The sequence below is a fragment of the Podarcis melisellensis genome (genome assembly GCF_964234715.1).
Source record: "Podarcis melisellensis genome assembly, chromosome: 1".
Taxonomy (NCBI): Eukaryota; Metazoa; Chordata; class Lepidosauria; order Squamata; family Lacertidae; genus Podarcis; species Podarcis melisellensis.
In genome coordinates this window covers 89,603,368-89,617,868 of record NC_138528.1, presented here as the reverse complement: position 1 = coordinate 89,617,868, position 14,501 = coordinate 89,603,368, and the positions used below count along the sequence as shown (strand labels likewise).

The 14,501-nt window shown below is 43.5% G+C and overlaps 1 long non-coding RNA gene across 1 annotated transcript; it reads right to left on the bottom strand.

Moving 5' to 3' along the window:
• Nucleotides 1-12,445: 12,445 nt before the first annotated feature.
• On the bottom strand, nt 12,446-13,412 carry LOC309357293. Its single transcript, XR_014163056.1, has 2 exons — nt 13,068-13,412; nt 12,446-12,782 (listed from the first exon to the last, which is right to left on the bottom strand). It is a non-coding gene; the product is annotated as an uncharacterized lncRNA (long non-coding RNA).
• Between the last annotated feature and the right edge of the window lie 1,089 nt (nt 13,413-14,501).

Genomic DNA, 14,501 nt, shown 5'->3' with positions numbered 1-14,501 from the left:
GAGAATTTGGAGTGGGCTGTGGGGGAGAGATCAGAGAGATCTTCTCACATGAAATCCTATCTTTACTTTTAATAGCCTGTAATGAATGTAAATTAATCTTATAAACCATTATACTTTAACACTTCATCACGTGTTAAGAACATGTCTACTTTAGCATTTTAAGATAGGTGATGTCCACACATAGCAACTCTAACCCGCCCCTCTGTCCCCCGCCCAAGTAAAGCATTTTACTTTGGGGAGCAAGGTCATCCAGAAGCAACTTCTAATCATTGTCACTCTTTGCAGAGCTGGAAACCACTACAATATTTTTCACAGCCATCCAGAATGACATTTTCAAGGATCATTTCCCTTCAACCCCACCTGCAAAAGGCTGATAGCTCTGATTGAAAAGTTGTATTTTAACCAGCTTTGGCTGGATGGGACCAGTTTCCTTACAAACATAATTACTAATTTGAAAGCATGGTATGCTCTTGGGAGAAAGGGAGGAGGGACAGAGGGGTGGGCACAGCAGGGGGAAAGGATAGGGAAAAACTGAATTCTGTCCCAGAAGATCTAGGTCTGCATTTATGATTGGGTGTAAGCTGAAACAAACTAGCAGAAGCCTGGTGTGACGTTTTTGTTGGGTTGGTACCTTTTCAGGCTCCAGGCTGGGGATTAAATGTCTGCACATATGCAAAATTAGCATGTCACGTGTTATTCCAATCCTACTAACAATTTTAACTGTTTAACACAGAATGGGGGAAATTTATAATTTAAGTTTAGGCCACCAACAGATACACCATGTGGGACTTCTGTTCTTTTGCACACATGCTCCTGAGCATCATGCTCCTCTGCATGCTATGCTATACAGAGAATGCAAGGTTATGTCAAGGGCATAAAAAAAGGGCAGCACAGAACACTGCAACATCCCCATGGGAGGCAGATGGGAATGGGAGAACTGGCCTGAATATGTGGACAGGGTGCTTCAGTTCAGGAAATTAGCGTTCAAACCCATTCTCAGAAGCAATGAAGTTAGTAGCTCCCAGGCTCAGTTTCTTATTTGCAAAATGGGGATGTTAGTGTCCTATTTCAGAAGGTTATTGCAAAGATGAATGAGATAATGTTTGGGTGACCATGTGGCAGGCGCCCCACCTTGCCCCTGCGACAGTGGGTTCCCACAGCATGCTGACATCCCTCGCACATAGATGCTGCAGTGATACATGCTGAATAGATTTTTCCTGTTTATTTAATCTATAAGCATCTACAGCTTCAATGTTCATTTTTGGTTGGTGGGGTTTGGAACAAATAGGTGTAGGAGTTACTTTGGTCAAAAAAGATATTACCGTATTTTTTGCTCTATAAGACTCACTTTTTCCCTCCTAAAAAAGTAAGGGGAAATGTGTGTGCGTCTTATGGAGCGAATGCAGGCTGCGCAGCTATCCCAGAAGCCAGAACAACAAGAGGGATTGCTGCTTTCACTGTGCAGTGATCCCTCTTGCTGTTCTGGCTTCTGAGATTCAGAATATTTTTTTTCTTGTTTTCCTCCTCCAAAAACTTCTTGTGGTCTGGTGCGTCTTATGGAGCGAAAAATATGGGTAATTTATTAATTGCTCTTTACTTCCTGCAGTATCACATTGTGTAAACCTTTATTTTGTGAGTTCAAAGCTGCATATTAATCCTTCAGACATCTTAGCTGACTGAGGGATGTTGTAAAAAAAAAATGTACAGCCCAATTTAGAACCACACTAAAAGAGCTAGTTTACAATTGGCCATATTGGGTGGAGTGTGTGGAAAGAGGAAACCCCAACAAATCTACACAAAGGTTACTGCTGTCACATTCAATCTAAAACTATGCACCTCAGGGTATTGCAAAATCATGTGTGAGCAAAACCCTATTCAAGCATTCTTAAATTCTTCCATACAGGGGTTGGGGATTGGGGGAGAGATCTTAAGGGGGGTTGTGAGTGTATTTGACTAAATGCAACTACAATCTTTCTTGTGATCAGGAACCCAGTTAGAGTACAACTTTCTGGCTTCATATGCACTATACCTTTAAAGCACATGACTTCCCATCCCCCAAAGGATTCTGGGAATGGAAGTTTGCTGAGGATGCTGGGAATTGAAGCTCTGTGAGATGTAAGCTATAGTTCCCAGGATTCTTTGTGGGAAGTCATGTGCTTTAAATGTGCTCCAGGTGTATGATGTGTACACACAGCCACTTACTGGCCACTTTATACTAGTCCGATTCACTAGTGTGTACATGTAAGCAGGAATGGTGATTCGAAATTCAGGAACGGGTAGATAATTTTGCCCAATTGTTTCTTTTGGTTTATTAGAAGCCTCCCTTACCCTAAGGTAGAACCAACACATTGAAAAGTCTTGCTGCGGCATTTAGGCACCATTTCCTGCCTTCCATCTGTTGCCTCTTGATGATGCCACTAAAATGACAGTTCCCGCCCCCCCATACCCAAGTCTGAACATACAATTATTATTCCTAAAGAATATTTCTGTGGTATTCCAACGTTTGCATTCTTTCCCTCAAGTGAGTGAGTGTTGATTTTGCAAAGAGAGCCACACACCTAATTTACATGTACAAAATGATTAGCAGATAAAAACCACTCTTACGATTTCTAAGATCATCTGTTGTGTTTGGAAAAGTGCGTCACACAGGAAATACAGTGCATGCAGCTTGTAAATGTGGTCTCATAAAATTGTTTGATGAACTCCTAGAGAACAAGGAAGCATTAAGTCAACAATGCAAAAGCTGCCAAAATGATACGTATAAAATGGAATTACAGTCATACCTCGGGTTGAAGTAGCTTCGGGATAAGTATTTTCGGGTTGCATGCTGCAGTGAGTAATGGAGCGTGTTACTTCCGGGTTTCGCCGCTTGTGCATGCGCAGATGGTCAAAATGATGTGGACGTGGGTTGCGTTCGCTTCTGGATGCGAACGGGGCTCCAGAACGGATCCCGTTTGCATCCAGAGGTACCACTGTATGGCCATGGGAATTTTCACAGAATTTTGAAAACAGCTAGCACTTGGTTTGAAATCATTTCATCTTCTTCAAAACTTTATTGGTGATAGGTTGCCAGTGGATTTTTAGTTTAAAAAATGATTCATATAAAAATATCAGATGACATCTTTGTGCTGACTCAACTGTATTCTTTTTGTTGAATGTCAGACTCAAAACCTTGAACCATGTAATGAATATAAGTGAATTGCTGTCTTTTGAAGATTTTGAAGACAAATATTTATCTTCTCTGGAAAATCACTGACAATATTTATTTGTTGCAATACTTACTTGCTGCCTTTCAGAGTCACACCCTCCCAAGGCAGCTTACATAAAACACTTAAAACATAGGACAAGTCCTAAAAATATACATAGCAACAATCCAATATTAATAATAATAAATCAAGTAAAAACAATTTATAGCCCAGCTCGCATGATCTGCTATAGATTTTGGAGAGCTGTTTGTTCACTGTGCATTTGGGCACCTCTTAAGATGTTGTAACCAAAGGTTGAATGGTCGTTCCTGAGATAAAAGAGCAGGAACCATTTATGGTTTCAACTGGATGTCATATTGAATCAAGAACCTTTCAAAACTGCTCTGATTTTAACCAATGATTGCAAAACTGCACAGATTTTTGTTTGTTTGTTTCTTAGAATTCCTCAGCAATGCTGGGTATGAGGCTGGGAATACCTAATAAAAGACACCAGAAATTTAAATGTTTTAAAGTCTATTTGAAAACTAACTAACTAACTAACTAACTAACTAACTAACTAACTACAATTTAGTTGTACCCCACCCATCTAACTGGGTTGCCCCAGCCACTCTGGGCATCCCTTGTACATCCCCTTGGAAGGAGAGCCACAGGCATGGGGTCCATCACTGAGAAGGCCCTGCCCCTAGTGACCACCAGTTTAATGGCTCTTGACTGTGGAAAAGGACCTCTGAGTCTTAAGACCCAGGCAGGTTTGTATGGCTAGAGGTGGTTCTTCAAATAACCTGATCACAAACTTTTAGGGCTTTTAAGGTCAACACTAGCACCTTAATTTGGGTCCAAAATGAAAAGGCAGTACAGTATAGGTGTTATGTGCGCCAAATGTCCAAATGAACTGCTGTTTGGCACAATGGCCTACCACTTCTTGCCTTTCCCTTCTCTAATGATTAACTGTTTCCTCTTGTTTTGAATCTGGCTTCATATGAAATACCGTAAGGGAAATCTTCTGCTCACCAATGACCTTGTGACTTATTTCAGGAGAATCTTAAAAAGTGCAAGGCTGCCACCTGGCTGCTTGCTTATCCCACTTGGTTGCGGTAAACTGACTAGTACCGTAGTTATCCCCTCTTTTCTTCTGCTAAATGTTGCTTGAGCAAGATGGTGATCTGGTAACCCTGATGTTCTTGGTGGGGGAAATCAGTGTTTGCCAGTTTGGCATAAATGTTTCTGAAAGGAGTGACATACTGATGATTATATCTCAGTTTCACAATTCCAGAAGAAATGTGATGCTATTTTATTTGTTTTAAATTTACAAATGAGAAGGGAGGACAGCGGAGATTTACAGTGAAGAGAGAGAGAGAAGGATTTATAAGGAGGCATTGCAATTCAGCTTGCTTGGGAAGTGGATGTAGTCTGCCCAACTCCCTGTAATAAAGTCTCTCCTGTCCAAAATCAAGCTTCCTTCTCAGGTGCAGGCTACCACAGCAAAAACTGAGTTTAGGGATGCTTCCTAACATTCCCAGGGAAACATGCTAAGGTTACCAGATGTCCCCGTTTCCTGGGGACATTCCCCGGATTTACAAATCAGTCCCCTGACAAAATCCATTGAAGTTGAAAAGTGGCCCCGGATTCATTGAAAAAAATCTAGTAACCTTACATTATGCCCCACCAAGTAGAGAAAGTAGCTAATTTTTCAACCCCCAGCCTTATAATAAATGCTGCAAAGCCCCAGCACTTCCTACTAGGTTCAAATTAGAATTCAGGACAACATAGCACCCATGACATCTGCCTCTGGAGTTGTCTTCCGTAACCCTGAGTTACATATAACTGCAACACTCATTGTTCCTGGCCATGCTGGTTGGGAATTATGAAGTTCTAAGGTTGGAAAAAGAGTATTTAGAAGAACTGAGCACGTGCATAAGCAAAGTGATGAACAGAATGAATTCCAGGAAGCAAATGTTTCCAGGAATCTTTATACATTAGTGTGTTTCAGTCAAAGAACAAATACCATGAAAATTGTCCTCTGGAGGTGTTTTAAACTTTTATTTGCATTGGATATTGATTGCCAAGGCTCCTGCAGTGCTATTGCCTTGTGAAAAAAGGTTCCTGAACATTGTCTTCCAAGCTGAAGGCCATAAAAAATAAATAACCCATCAATCATGCTTAACCAAACTGCTTAGAGAACATGCAAAAGTTTACTTGAAAAGCACCTCCTTTTATGAGAATTTAATGCACCTTTAAACCTTTATATATACAGAAGTACATTGAAGCAGGTGATTTATATTTGCACCTGGCTGATCTACAGCTACCGTTAAACCAGTTCTCCTATAAAAAGTTGGTTATGCCCTATCATATCATCCATCACAGTGCTCAACTGGCCATGGTCCCACCATGGAAAGGAATAATCATTATTTTGGTTTTCATGCACAACTTTATCTTGGTGATATATCACACAGGGCCCATGCCTCGTGAGCGGAAATATGAGCCATGGCTTGCTGCCGGTGCCGGGGTGGGGTGGGGAAGATAAAGTGGCAGAGGAGAGAAGCAAATGGCAAATGGAGGACAGTTGAATTCCTTAGAGGGAAGAGAGATGCTTGACCAGACACTTCTTGGAGTGGGCATTGGGCAAGGCCTGTTGCATTCTATCTGTACCGTTCCTTCAAGGTGTATTCCTCCTTTGACTGGAGGTCAGCAGTGACATATATAGAGAAATGGATCATATATACTCTTATTACCTCTGGTTGCTGCTGAAAAGTTTTCAAGCTCAGGGGGACTCTTGGGCAAAGCACCTGCTGCTGGTGCCTTTCCATTAGTGGCCCTCACTGGCAGATTTACCTAGCAGCAGGCACACATGCGGTTTTAGCCGGCCAGTATCACCTGCCCCATGAACATACGTCAGTAACATGTGGGCAATATGTTTCACCTTCTAACCAGCCCTCATGATTGCAAGCAAAGCATGTGGGAGATATTTTGTTTCTTTCCTTTTCTACCTTTAGCAATTAATAAACAGCTTATCCTTATAAGCTGATAGTTATTTGCTTTTCATCCATGAAGAGATGAAATAAGGACAAGGAATCAACAGCTATGGCTGTGTCTCTAGGATGGAGAAGCACATCCCAAACAGCAGCAGTGGAGGAAGCTGCTTGGGCGCCTGGGGCAGCATACCTATAGGGGCGGGGCAATCCTCCCATAGGGGTGAGGGCGGGGCAAGCTGCTCATAGGGGCAGGGCACACCACGGGGCCACCGGAGTCTGCCTGCCTCCTCCCACTCAGCCGCCCTACAGCTGGGGGGGGGGGAGGCAGCGGGTGGGCCGTTTGGACAGTGTAGAGCAGAGCCTGCGCACACCCAAGCCATCGCATCTCTCCCAGGAGAAACGCATGGCTCGAGCGCGCTGCAGGCCCCGCGATGAGTGCCGTCCAGCATTTTGTCACCCCCCTCAGTGGTGACACCCGGGGAGGACCGCTCCCGCCGCACCCCTTCCTCTGCCCCTGCTAAACAGTCATGTCCATTTATGTGTTCCAAAACAAGTATGTGTGTGTTTTTTAAAGATGCCTCCTAAATCATGGGAATCTTTTTTGTTAACTACCCTGTTTGCACCCATAGCCCTGTTCAAAGATATCTATCCAGTGAATGGCATTCCTTTTCATGTGCCATTTCTTGGTTCAAGGAACCAAAATGTCCCCCAGGTGCCTCCTTGTAACTGGTTCTTTTGCATTCCAGGCCTAAATGAACTCTAGCATGTGCACACTGATTGGAAATCTTGGCAGGGTTGCAACCTCTTCCACATCAATCAGATAGTTATGTAGAAATGGGGGACCTTCCTGTGTGAGTTCTTCCCCATTCTAGTTGATAACCTTGCACATGGGGGGAAAATGCAGTCCTTTCTGAGACATAGATGTGTTTGATTGGAACCACACATTAATGAATACCAACACATTAGATGAGCTTGCTGTCTCCTATGCACCAATGACACAGTGAAAAGTTGTAATCCAAAACATCTAGAGGGCACCAGGTTGTCGAAGGCAGTTGAATTGGGATCTTAGATGAAATGAACTGTTTTAAAATGGTTTAAAACACAGGAAGAGGTTGTTGCATGGTGATTGCTGAGAAGGTGACCTTAGCGTGTATGGTGTGATCCTCCTATGGTATTTGAACTCAGGGGCAAACACTATCAAAAGTATCTTGATGACCTATAAAACTCAAGAGAGATCTATCGTCATATTAGTCGTGGTATGTACTAATTATATCTACTTTCCTTTCCCTTGCCTACAGCGGCCGAAAAGTTTGAGATCTGAAAAGAGAATGGTAGGATAGGCAATCTGACCGCAGGGTTTCTTTTCTTAAAATAGATCAGCACTTCAGGAAGCCATGCCCTCTCTTTGTCCCCCTCAGCAGGCCTTAGACTATATCTGCTCTCATCTAACATTACTCTTCAGAAAAGAAAAAAATATTGAGGAGGACGGGGGGGGGGGGTTGATCTCATGTATTCACCCCCAGTATTTTCCTCTGGCATTCATAACAAATAACTTCATGTTGCATCAGAAACACAGAGTTCTTAGCACAGTGAATTTCATAGCTCTTGGAAAAATGATGCACTTGGATCTAAATAATGGAGACCCAGCGTGGTGTAATGGTGAAAGGGTCAGACTAGGACTTGGGAGAACAGGGTTCAAGTCTCACTTGACCATGAAGCTCACTGGGTGACCTTGGACCACTCATAGTCTCTTAGGCTAACTCACATACCCGCAGGGTGCTTGCAAGGATAAAATGGATGGGAGAAGCTCTGTATGCCACCCTGAACTCTTTGGAGGAAAGGTGTGATGTAAACATAATAAATAAAATAAATTGGTCTATAGCTAGTGGTTCAGAATCCACTATGAGGCTACAGCCTCTAACCTACTCTAGTGCATTTCAAATTATTCTTCACTCAATTCTGTTATTATTTTGATACTCTAAAACTTAATCTGGTTCAGAGAAATATCTGGTGATGTGCTAAAATTACAAGATCAAAGTGGTATAAACAGAAAAAAATGATTAACTTCTCAATTATATAAGATAGTTCAGGACTAATGAAGGAATATGAGTATGAAGCTATACCGCTTGAATAAATAAATGCTAAACTTACATAAACAATACATTGGATTCTTCCTGACTTGAGTCATACACACTGAAATAATAGACATGACTAATTTAAATTTATTAATTTATGCGAGCCTTCTTTGTGTATAACAACTGGATCCGGCTTATTGTAAGCTTTTTAAAAATTGTAAAATGGTATTCTCTTTTGGGAGCCCGACTTGCTGAAAAGCAGGGTGTAAATATAATAACAACAGTAGTATAAATATTATTTGTGATTACTAAAATTGAGAAGAAATGATCAAACATTCATATAATTCACACAAAAGGTCATTTACTACTTCTTTGCAGTCTTTTTGCAGTCTTGTGTGGGGAAGAGTAGTTTTCCCTCCCACTTAGAGGTGCAATAGCTGCTTGTTATCACTCAACAAGCCAGGAAAAGGCTGCAGCGTGCTAAAGGTTGCAATGGGTGTTTGGTCCAGTCCTGACCCTGGCTTCTACCATCAGCATAACATCCCTAATCCCCTAGCAGTCATTATTTCACCTTCGTAGTTGACAACCCCATGGGGCTGATACGGCATTAGGAAAACAAAAATAATTGGAAACTTGGTGCAGCTAGATTCTTTCTGAAGTTAAGGTGGAATAAATTGACATGCAGCCTGAGCCTATTAAAGTGTTTGCAAAAGTCAGTCCCACTTTGCTCAGCGGGACTTGCTTCCAAGGGATCATTCACAGAATTGCAACCTGGTTATATCGGCTGACTTTAAACTACCTTAAATCATATGGCAACTGATTTGAGGATCCTGGCAGTCCTTGACTCAGGTTGACAGATCAGCTACTCTTTAGTGCTGCTGCTTCGCCAGAGCAGTGTCTGAAAACAAAACAAAATACAAGGATCTCTCCATGTGGAGTTAAGAGACCACATTTTGTACTATCATGCCCATGGGATGTCATTTACCACTTGCCATTTGTGTGTGTGTGTGAGGTCATAAGCTTTCATTCAGAGAAGAATGGTGGTTTATGTAGCATGGCAGCTAATGGCATTCCATCTACGGGGACTGCTGCTCCCCAGCCTGCACGCTTCACCTGTTGGCCCCTACTTTCAGGTGGGAGTTAAACTGTAACTCAAATAGTGTGCAGAGTTTAGTACAAGTGGGGCCTGCGGCTGTCTTTAGATTTCCCTGAGTTTTAAAAAAAGAAGCTCAAGCATTAAAAAAGAAAGAATAAACCCAGTTCTGGGAAAGTGCTGTATTGCCAGCATAAAAGCAACAATGAAGTGGGTCGTTGAATGACTTTGTAGCTAGAGCATCTGCTTTCCCCCCTAAAGGTGGGCTGCTTCCTCCCTCAAACCTCACATCATGATGTACTGTGTTCTTATTTATGCATTACTCAAGCCTCAAATAATTATGGTTGCCTCACACACCCTAATGGAAAACACACGTTCTGAAAACTTTTGGATCAGCGTAAACAACACTATGATTCTTAATAAGAGTCTTGTTTCCAAAACCTTTGCATCCAAAATGTTTCCGTTTAAAATATTTTGTGTACAAGGCTGGCACAACTTGAAAAGAATGAATGCCACCCCCATTCCATGGAGGATGGAGAAGTCACGTGAGTTCCTACTTGCTGTCTGAAGTGACCAACACAGCATGAACAGCAGCAGCTGAATTGGCCTTGTGGGCAGGTGAGAGAATCTCCAGAGTCTCTGGGGATGGAAGAAGACCTAGGAGATCATTCAGTTGGCTGACCTCCCTTCCCTTCAGTTGGCATTACCTATATGAGGTGTATAGCTCAAAACCAATGCTCAAGCCCAGAAGAGCGACCACAAAACATGTGTCTGTGGAACTAGAATGAACATGCTGCTCATGTATAAGGGGTCTCCTTATGAGTAAGCAATCCCTCTAACTGTTTTACTAACAGAAGCTGGGGGTTTAGGGTGTGGTCTAGGAAACCATGGTATATAAGGTCTCACAATTGAGCCTTCCAGGTGCTGGACATGGCATAGGCCTCTGGCCCCTTGTGGTCTTGTTCCCAGGCTTTGCTGTGGTGTTTCTTGTGGAACTTCCTGTGATACTGACCTTGGACCATTTCCTGACCTTGCTTCTGGATCATGTTTGAACCTAAATTGATTTGCTGTACTTCACCTTGGTTTGTTTGGTCTGCATTGCTTCAGAAGTCCTGCTTAAGTTGGTGAGTACTCTGGTGAGAGGCTTGTGGCTGGAACTTTAGCCCCTGAGTGCACCCACTGGAGTGTGGCAGCTGTGGAGAGTCCCAAGAGCCAGGAAATGAGGCCACATTTAGCCCCCGGCCACCCCAGGTTTATAGGAACATGGCTGTAGAGAAAGAAGAGAGATCCTCAAAATATGGCAGAGATGTGGAGTAAAGAAAACTTTGCCTTGCAACTTGTTCAAAAGAGGTTCCTAAGATCAGATTTTCAGAGCAAGGTGGCTCTTCTGAACTTGCAAGCTCCTGATGGAGGATTTCACTCTGAAGCGCGTAGAGCTAAAATAAAAGTCTTATACAAGTAAGCACCAGATCCCATTCTCCTTTCTGTTTTGATTCTCCATGGTGCTTCTTCCTACATGCTATCATCCCTCAGAATAGGCCATTGCAACAGGCTTCCATTACCAAATCAACAGAAAGATCAGCAGCAAGATGATGTGCAGTTGGGATGACCTTGCCATATATGGGTGTAAAGATGATGGTAGGGGTAGAGGAGACATGTGACTGGAAGAGAAAGAGAACTGAGCTGTTGTGTATTGCTTTGTAAGCAGCCATCACAGGCTCACCAAAAGTCAGTGTTGCAGTGAAAAGTATTTTGATGACTAAGGCCTGGGTTGTGTGGGTTAATCTGTGTGGTGTTAATTGTCCTTTACAACCCTGTCTTTATGTGATCTCTCCCCTTAGTGACATATATATGTATAATGCTTTTTAACTATATTTGGCTATGGCAGACAATTCTTACTCAGTCCATTTTAACTTTACTCTTTGAAAACAGATGTGGTTTAACAACATCTTGCCTTCCAGGGTCTCATCCTTACAATCCTTAGTCTGCAGCACCACCTACTGTTCCTGTCTTGATGTGTCTCAGAATCCTATTTAACACATTACTAATTTTACATTATTCTTCCTCGTCTCCATCCAACAACAGCACTACAGGGCAGCTGTTGGAAATGCAGACTTAAAAGAGGGAAAGAAAGCAGGGGAAGGAAGGGAGTCAATATTCATATCCTTCAACAAATTATGTGAGTTGGAGCCTCATTTGTATCTTTGGCAAGTGTGTATAACTTGCCAAAATAATTATTAAAATAATCCACAAGTGGTACTCACATTCCCTACAATTTGTGTAGGAAATCTACACGACTTGTTTTTCTTGACTGACATTTGGCATATTCTCCCTCTTCCCGTCTTATTTGTGTGTCTTATTACTGAGGAAGGGACATGTCTCCGTTAGCATTTGGATGGTGTCCAGTATAGTGTTAAGCATAGTACAACTAACTGATGATAATAGGACTCACATTTGCCCTCTACAAAGAGTAAAATGACTAAATAAGGAATGTTTGCAGAGATGTTACTTGCAACTGAGCTGATAGATCAGTCTAGGATCAATGCTCTTTTTGATTATTTTAATTTTGTCCCACTCAATGTTGTTGTGTCTTCAAGCCAGAATGTATTGTTTGTAAACAAATCAGTTCCATGCTATTGTTCAAAATCTGCATGGGAAGGATTCAAAAGTTTGCAAATTAAATCTTTGATTTATTTTAGTGATATTTCCACAGCATTTACAAGATGTTCCTTTATGGGGGAGGCATTCTGTTCAATGGTGTCCACCAGTTAAATGCTAACCCATGTCAATGTTATGCTGGAAGGAGAGACAAACACTTTCTACTGACTTTGAGAAGACTGGATCTTAATTTGCTGTCCTGTCTCATTTGTTGTGTGGCTGACAACTAGATGCTTTCAATCTTCTTGCCACCAGAGGGCCCTAAGGCAGAGCAGATTGCTCCTCTTTAAGCTGCCTATGTATTGCTCAGGTTAGCTCAGGGGTCTGCAACCTTTAAGACAAAAAGAGCCACTTGGACCCGTTTCCGAAGAAAAAACAACAACTGGGAGCCGCAAAACCATTGCGACATTTAAAACAAATATAACACTGTGAACGGCTTCCCGTGCTTGACTATTTCCTGAGCGGCTACAAAACTAGCATATGTTGTGGAATTTGCAGACTTCACCCAATTCTTGAAATTATTTTTGCTCCTATCAACCTTCCTCATAAGTTCTGCAATGGCTTTTCGTCTCTCATCTCCATCTGGATATTTTTCAGCAAAGGCTGCGTGTTTATTCTGGAAATGTCTTGCAATATTTGACTTTTTGTTGTTTGCAAATTTCTCACCACATATTAAGCATACTGGTAAACCAGTCTTGTCAGTAGAGAAGGCAAATGATTCTGTCCATTTCTGTTTTCTTCAGAAATTTTTCTTTTCTTGCCTTTATCCATGGCTGGCCTACCGGGGGTCCAAAAGAGGGACGTAATTAGAAATCAGAGGGCCCCATAGCAAAATTTGCTATGCCCAATAATCAATGCCCCAAAATGCCATAGAAAATTAATCAGGGCCCCAGTGTACCATAAATCATAATCAGTGCCTGATGTAAATAATAATTAATAATGAGGGCCCAATGTCATCCTCGTCATTTTAAAATAACTTTTTTGACACTTTTTTATTATTTTTTTGTTTGACCCCTCAGAATTACTCCTCCTCATAGAAATAAACGTTAAATTAACAAGTTACCTTTTTTTGAGTGTGTGTTCTTCACTCCCCTTCAAAACAGTGACCAGCTTACATGCCCCCTTTCAATGCAGCCTGCTTACAGCCCTCAACCAAAATGGCCGCTCCCGCGACTCCCACGTGCGCCCACAAAGATGGCGCCGATGATTTTCCCTTATCAGTGCCCTTTAAAGAAATGGACGCCGCAGCTTCAACCCACGCCTAGAGGAGGCTAGAGAGGGAGAAAAGCGGGGGGGGGGGGGAGGAAAGCAGCGAGGACGGCAGAGAAGGACTGCCGGGAGTGGAATCCCACACACCGCGAGGGGAAGGAAGGGAGAGGGTGCGAGCTGGAACGGGGCAAAGAGGGCGGTCCCCAGTCGTGCCTGGCCTTAAATGGGCTAGGCCACGCCTCCCCGGCCCCGCCGATTGGCGGGCAGGGTTGCAGGCACGCCCGGGGATTCCCCTGTTCTCGCGGGGGCAAAAGGCCAGCCCCCGCGAGTGGAGTGTGGGAGGGGTTAGCTCGCAACCCCCTCTCCTCTCTAGCTTGGAAATGGCTTTGCAGAAAATGCGCCTCCTCCCCTCGCCTCCGCCCCGGAGCCGCGGCAAAGGCGTTAAAGAGCCGCATGCGGCTCCGGAGCCGCAGGTTGCCGACCCCTGGGTTAGCTGTTGCCCACTCTCAGATCTTAACACCAACTCAGTTCCTAAAGCACCCTTGACCTCTGCAAAAGTCTCCTCCCAAAAGTCATGTTAAGTGTAAGTCATTGTCACCCTGAACAATATAAACCACTCTACAGAGTCCCTTTAGGAACTGAATTACTAGAAATACTAGCTTTATTATAGGGTAAAAATAATAATGTAGGTTTAATGCAGTAGTGGACAAACTGAAGTTCCAGATGCTGGGCCCCCACTCTTGCGCCCATTAGAGGCTGTCCTATTCGGTTGAGTGGGGCACTGCCCCACCAAACTCAGTCTGCCCTCAGCAAACCTGCCTGCCTTCCTCCTTATCAGTCTAGGGACAGAGTCCAAATGGAATCTAAATCCTCTGTAATGGTTCTAGGGGTTGCTCGTGCATAAGCCGGTGCCAACACCTACCTGGGTTGCCTGAGTGAACCTTTTCTGTCTGGACAGCCACTCACCCGTGGCTGTCTCAATCGCTGGAATCCGTCAGTGGGCATTTCTTAAACTTCTTCCAGCAAAGAAGCTCTTTGACGCCTAGTCTCCTCCTACTCTCCCTGCGCGGAAGCCTTCTGCGCAAGGAGGGCGTAGGCAGCGGAGGACCCTTACTCTCCCCGCTGGTCCCCAGCAAGGAGTCATAGGACCGCCTCGCCGATTCCCCCATCTGCCCCCCTTCTCCACTGGTGCTACGCTGATTCTCTTCCCCAGAAGATGGGCTGCCTCTCCCAATCCCGGGACGCTCTCTGGAATCCCTCTGGAGCCCACTCTCTCCCTCCGGCACTG